At 37.4% G+C, this 6882-nt stretch overlaps 1 long non-coding RNA gene across 1 annotated transcript; it reads right to left on the bottom strand.

Annotated features, from left to right (window-relative positions):
* Positions 1-869: 869 nt before the first annotated feature.
* On the bottom strand, positions 870-6689 carry LOC107097181. Its single transcript, XR_001481825.1, has 3 exons — positions 6593-6689; positions 3967-4022; positions 870-1859 (listed from the first exon to the last, which is right to left on the bottom strand). It is a non-coding gene; the product is annotated as an uncharacterized LOC107097181 (long non-coding RNA).
* Between the last annotated feature and the right edge of the window lie 193 nt (positions 6690-6882).

Raw genomic sequence — 6882 nt, 5'->3', positions numbered from 1 at the left:
GTCAGAATTCTGAATTTAATCTCAGAATTCTGAGATTAAAGTCAGAATTCTGACTTTTTTCCCATACTATACTGAAATAAAAAAATCTGTTTTTCACATTTTTTTTTCAGTGGCCCTAATCCTCTTCCGTACATATGAGCTCCTTTGACTTTTTGTAAAGATTTAATGTTCATGACAATTTAGACTTCTACCAAATTTAACTACATTAAATGTTTTCTGCTTTGTGCTAAAAATGAAAAAATGCATTTAAAACCACAATTTAAACTTTTCTTTTATGTTTATGTCCACGTTTCTTTTATCTATAAACAGCTATAACCTGTTACCTAAATTCTATCACAATATCAATAGCATTTTTTTGCAGCAATATTTACTAAATACAGATTTTAACAAGAGATAAAGGTCACCACAGTCATTTTTACTGCTGTCTCACTTTTGCCAAACGTCCCACTTTGCTTTTATTTTGAAGGTCCCATCTGCTTTATGATTCACACTTTTGTTGGTAACTTGACACATTTATGGCTTTTCAAGCTTAGTTTCTATAGAAACAGTCGACTCAACCTATTGAGAAGGGAAATGGATCCCCATGTCCATTTTCCGATCTAACCAAAAATTCCCAGCTACATTTATCCTTTGACAAATTATGAGATTAACTTCTAAGGTGATATTTGACGTCATCCAACTGGTGACACCAGGCTGCAGTTCAATCACACTGGGACCAATTAGTGAAGCCAAAGATGAGGCAGCCTGAAGGGGGAAATCATGTAAACAAACACCTATTTTCTCATTTCCCAAAGGATCTTCAGCTTTTATGCGACTCCCACCTCCCGCCCAAACAAACAGACAGCCTGCTTTATCATGTTAAAAGCTTTTTTATTACAAAAAGTACATATTAAACATTTTGCGAAGGGAATGCAGAGATGTTATTAAAACCTAGCACTGTCCCCCTGTCATTTTATTTTAAATAAAAATAATGTACAAAAGTGCTTAAATGGTGCAAGAGTAGTAAAACGACTATAAAAGAAAAGAGTGAAGAAAAAAAAAAAAAAACATACATTTTATCCAAGTACTAAAAAATGCGACAGAGCAGGAGATGCAACTATATCACACGTCGATAAAAATATCCCACAGCTAATCAGGGACTGTTCACTAGGTAGTTAATCCTGATGCAGCGTAAAACTCTGACCGTCTGGAAACCCAACATTCCCAATGAACTAAAGATGAGGTTAATAAATATTGCTTAAATAACCTACAAGGCTCAAGGGTTTCCTTAAAAACCAACCTATCGACTTTTGGCTACAAAGTGTGTAATATTTTCTCTTGAGCCTTTTGGTATCTGTCACTATTAAGGATTATGTGTGACGTGTTAAAACCACAAAAACTATTTGATCTCCCAATGCTTCTAATACAATCACCATGGGTGTGAATTTTAATGGCACTTTAGTCAATAATACCTGTAGACAGTTTGTTCACAGTACAGAGAAGAGAGAAAGCGGTAAGGTACTCTGTAACATTTGTTTCTCCACTTCCAGCTCCCGCCGGTTTCCCTGTTTCTTGTGTTAAGTTGTGCTACGCTGAACATCCTGCTGTTGTAAGGCTACTAATGGATCCGCACTGAAGAAGCTCCTGGTATACTGACCGGTGGATCCGTTTTAATCCATATAAGCTCCCAGTAATTGTTTCCCTTTACAAAGTTCAGACGTAGGTCTAAAACTCCCAAAAACTGTGGAATCTTCTTTCCTTCTCCAAGAAGAAGCCGTTGAGCTTCTGAGGATCAGTAACTGTTCTCATGGCCGGCTAAAATGTAAAGGTTGCTCAAAGCCGTCGGGTTGTCTGTTGGTCGGCTCTCCAGAACGACAACCCTGGAGGAGACACAGGAAGAAGCACAGAGGACGTTAAACGGGCGCGATGCTGCGAGGAACTCAGTCATAAAGGTTAATCTATGCTCTGCCGGCGTTTGTCGCGTCTCAATAAAATCTTTATGGTACCGGTTCAAAAATATGACTTTGATGGTGAGAATAAAGCAGAAAGTAGAACGAACATCAGAGAGCCAGGACAGACAGACAGACAACACTCTTCAGTGTGGGTGCAGTTACTCAGTGACTCCATCATTCCAGCTTTTCTGTGGGTTTTATTTAAGGAGCTTTTTGAAAAAAAAAACTATTTTCTCCCAAATATTAAGTGGCTGCAGTTTGTTCAGGCTGTGATACCAACAGGAACACAGTGATACTCATGAACAACCAACCACTGCAATCCAAGGTTTGAGGAGATTTGAGTCTTTATTAGGATTTTGGAAATCTTAAATTCACAAACCTGTTTTCTACTGATCTAAGTTTGATGCTATTTTAGCTCTAATATAAACAGTTAACGTCCAATGAGGGCAGAGAGGTTAGCATATTTTCATTATGATGCTTTCAGTGCTGTACTTTTATCACTTCTCTCTTTTTAAATTGATTTAAAGAAGAAATTGTATCAGGAGGTGAAGGATTTACTAAATCAGTCATTGAGTTGAAATTAGTGGATCCCTACTAATATGTTATGAATCAAACTGATCATATTGTTGGCTGACTTTAAAAAAAAAAAGTATACTGGTATTAAAACCACTATTTTGTAGAAATGAAAGGCTCTTTAAGTTGGTTCTTTATCCCCTCCCTCCACTTGCTTCTCTTCAAAGGAATTATATATTTGTAGTATTTCAACCGTCTGAAGATAATCAGCAGACGTACAGGATACTTTAAAGGAACTAAAACTTATCAGATCACTTAATACAATTAGTTGTCTTTTTAAATTAACCTAGAAAAAGAAAACATGTCAAATAATAAAAGAAAATCCATAATCTGGCTGCACTGTTCATAAACTTCCTGATCGGTGACCTTCTGTGCCATCCTGACATGCAGGACATGCTGAGTGGATCGCTCAGTCAGTGTGCAGACAACATTCATGCATGTTAAGCAACAGTATGATGTCAGATCAGGACGGGGGTCACTGCGTCTTCAGATACAATCTGTCTCATGGTGACAGGAGAGCAGTCTATACTGTCCGTTCCATTAGATGAAATTACAGAGCCGTGCAGACACAGAACCCAGGCTGGCAGTGCCCATGCTTCGGTGAATAAAACATGGAGGGCTGGGCAGCGGACAGAACGGGCACCACCGGTCACTCCCCGCCACTCCTCAGAGCTCCACCTTTATCCTGTACTCAGGGGTACAAACTAAAGCGCCATCCTTTAAGATCCCTTCTAGACTCTTACCATATATGAAAGAATTATTTACAGACTGAACCGACGCGCAGCAGATTATTTAATCTGTTTATCAACAGCTATTGTCTGATAACAGGATTAAGGTGATTGTTCTTGGGGCTTCGGCTGCAGCAGGTAGAGATATTCTGATAGCTGAACAAAGGTCAACAGATCCAGAAACATCGACTGCATTCAAACCCAGCTGTCAGACATAACCAATCTATTCCAATCCGAACTCATTTCATGCTCACTTCGCAACCATCCATCCATCCTTGCAGCAGCTAAAAGGATTTTAGAGTTTTTGTTTGTTTAGTTTCTCTTAATGACTCCTAAGAACACATCACATCAGTTTCTAATGTGTAATAAATATTTAGTAAGTGGTTAGTCTAATTAATCTCTAAGAACACAAAACAAAAGCGTCAGATAAAATGAGAATATATGGAAAGAAAGACCAACAATATGAAAAGAGGCTAAATCACAGAAGATAAAGAAGAACCTTTTCAGGGTGATGGGAACCCATGAAAATAAGGTTAGCATCTAGAGACACTGAGCAAAAGGAAGCAATGGAGGCAAATAGAATCTCCAAACAGTAAAGATGAGTAAAGAAAAGAAAATCAGCTGCTGCTAAAGTAGCTCCACTCAGTGAGGTAATGATTTGGTTAAATTCTTTCAATTTAAATCTGAAGCAACATTTAGGCACCATGAGGACAGCCGTTATTAAACGTTCTAACCTGTCGGATCCCAGGAGGCGGAAAACTCTGCTTGGGTCACAGATCTCCTGAGTCACCTGGAAATTAGACAAAAACAGGATTTTTATTGGAAATCTTATCCAGTAAAAGAGACACATTAGAAATAATAAATAAATGAACAAGATGAGATAAATGAGAATTTTAACATTCCAACTGGTAACTTTTAAGCAGATATCAACAATTCATTCAGATTTTTTAACTTGGCTTATAACTTGGCTTATATTACACACATTGGGTGACAAAAAAAAAAACAACTTTGCTCGTTTCCGTCTCATGATTTTCTGTTAAAGTTGAGCCTATAACTAAGAAGTGGATCAGAAGCAGCATGTTTAAACCTTGAGGAGTCACTGTGAGCTAAATGTTCAAAATATTCTTAATTTGTTTGTTTTTTTTATTCCCAATGTTTCAGTCAGTTTTATGATTAATTCTCGAAAACTCGTTCAGGATTTGCTTTATTATTTATTTCCAGAGGTGTCAAGTAATGAAGTACAAATACTTTGTTACTGTACTTAAGTACACTTTTTAGTTATCCATACTTTACTCCATTACTTATTTTTCTTCTGACTTCTACTCATTACATTTTCACACAACTATCTGTACTTTCTATTCCTTATATTTTTAAAACAATCGTTACTCGTTACTCTTGGCTTTGGTTTAATGTTTCTAAATCTTTATTTCCCATCATGTGCTCCATCCAATGCAGATCATTGGCTCCGCCCACATCTAGTGAAAACTGGTGTGATTGGATGAGTCATAGAACGTAAACACTCATTGGTTAGCTAAAGGAAATCATCAGAAGCACGTGAATTGTCTATGCCATGCTACAATGTGGGATTCAGAAAAAGATGCTGAAATGTCTGAAAGGTCGGACACAGGCGAGAGCGTATCGGGAGACGGAGACCAACCAGACCTCCCTCATCCTCGGCCCTATCTCAGAGGATTTATAGAAATAATCGTAAATTTGAGCTTTCAGTTCATATAGCGGCATCTGGCTGTTTTTTTTAAAGGTTACTTTAATACTTTTATACTTTAAGTAGTTTTTGGAGCGCATACTTTTTCACTTTTACTTGAGTGAAGAGGCCAAGTTGATACTTCAACTTTTACCAGAGTGTTTTTAAACTGCAGTATCTATACTTCTACTGAAGTAACAAATGTTTGAACTTTTCGCACCACTGATTATTTCTGAATTTCTTCATCCTTTATGTAACATTATGCAAACACTTTACCTTTAGTAAGGATGTGATGACTCCCATTAGAACGACTAATTTTTGATACATAAAGAATCTTGACATTTAATCATAAGTTTTTCATGGAATTTTTAAACATCAGTATTTTTGGTTAATATTGCATTTTTTCCCCCTTTCTAATGGTTCAGGGATTTTCTTTCGTTTTTTTTTAACACAAAGGGACACAAACATATTAGAACATTTTGTAAATATCAAAAACGTATCTATGATAGATTTAAAGCTGTTGAACAGATCTGATGCCAAGAAAGCGAATAAAAAAAATATATATTTTTAATTTGTAAATCATGCAATTTTGGAACCTAACGGTTTAAATTGAATCATTAATAAAACAAAGCTGGCTCAAAGATTAAGGAGAGTGTTTCTTAAAGAAGAATGGGCGTGTTCATTTATATTTCCGTGCAAACCTGTTGTAACAGTAAGGTGCAGCTCGGTACGACAGAGGAACAAACGAGGCCTTTCTAAAGTCCCGCTTGCTGACAGATGTGAGATAGTCGACGGATGACACCTGCAAGGTGTAAACTCTTGGCCTTGGGAGAGACTTGATCTGTTTTAGTCTCAAATGGCTACAAGGTCTTGGTTATTCAAAGGAGCATCCACCCAAGACCAGCATGGTTCACCAGGCAAGACCCGCCCTTTAAGTCTTATGAGAAGAATCATAACGAGACAAAGACTGAATTATTTAGTGCTGCTCCCTGTTGTGTGACAGGCTGCGTTTATGACTGAACATGAATTTTACATGGCGACTGACATTTTTAACATCCTTGCTATGGGAGAACTGCAGAGGTGGGCCAGGCACACACTTAGGAAAGACCTTTTCTGTTTCGGCCGACTGCTCCAGGACCAGGACCGACACAGGCGGAGTTCGTATGGGTGGCCTCTATAGCCGTATCCCCTTTCATAAAGGAACGCTTCACCTCCCTGTGATCTTTTGAACTTTTATTGTGCAGCTTTGCTTGACTCAAGATCAGGTTAACACTGAATCCCTCAGTGGAAAGGAGAACAAATTCTTTACTTTGGCCAAACAAAGAAACTTTGTCTGGTTCCACCTGAAAGCAAACATCTAGGGATCAGTGACGGCTTGTTTCTGTGCAGAGAGGGACAAGACCTCAGGGCTCCTGGTTACACAAAGGGATGTTTGTCCATTTTTTTCAGTAAACAAGCCAAAATTAAGCAGCAGGAAACATTAACCGATAATAGTTTTAAGTTCCAAGTATAATAATCAGGGAGGGAAGAAAATGGAAGGGGAAAAAAGCTGTGGACAAAAAAGAAAGAAAAAGGAATAGCAAACAACACATACTTTTAACCATCTGTAAGGGTTATTACATAACTACACCCAACTTTAGAGGTTCTATTACATTTACCTCATTGGACTTGAAGCTCTTTCCCTGCATACCATGCTTCCAGAAGGCCAGGACGCTGTCCTGAAGGCACACTGCAATAAAGATATATGAGCCACTTCATTAACAGACATTACTTATGGAAGACAGAAAATATTTATAAAAAAAAAATAGATATGATAAAAACCCAATTTACGGAATAGGATTGGGGCCACTGAAGGAAAAAAAAAAAAGTGAATTTTATTATTTTATTTCAGTATAGTATGGGAAAAAAGTCAAAATTCAAAAATCAGTTAACTTTTTTTTTTTTTTTT

The sequence above is a fragment of the Cyprinodon variegatus genome, unplaced genomic scaffold (assembly GCF_000732505.1).
Source record: "Cyprinodon variegatus isolate N-32 unplaced genomic scaffold, C_variegatus-1.0 Scaffold678, whole genome shotgun sequence".
In the NCBI taxonomy this organism is placed as follows: domain Eukaryota; kingdom Metazoa; phylum Chordata; class Actinopteri; order Cyprinodontiformes; family Cyprinodontidae; genus Cyprinodon; species Cyprinodon variegatus.
Note: the sequence above shows the minus strand (reverse complement) of the source record. Positions and strands in the feature narration are given on the sequence as shown.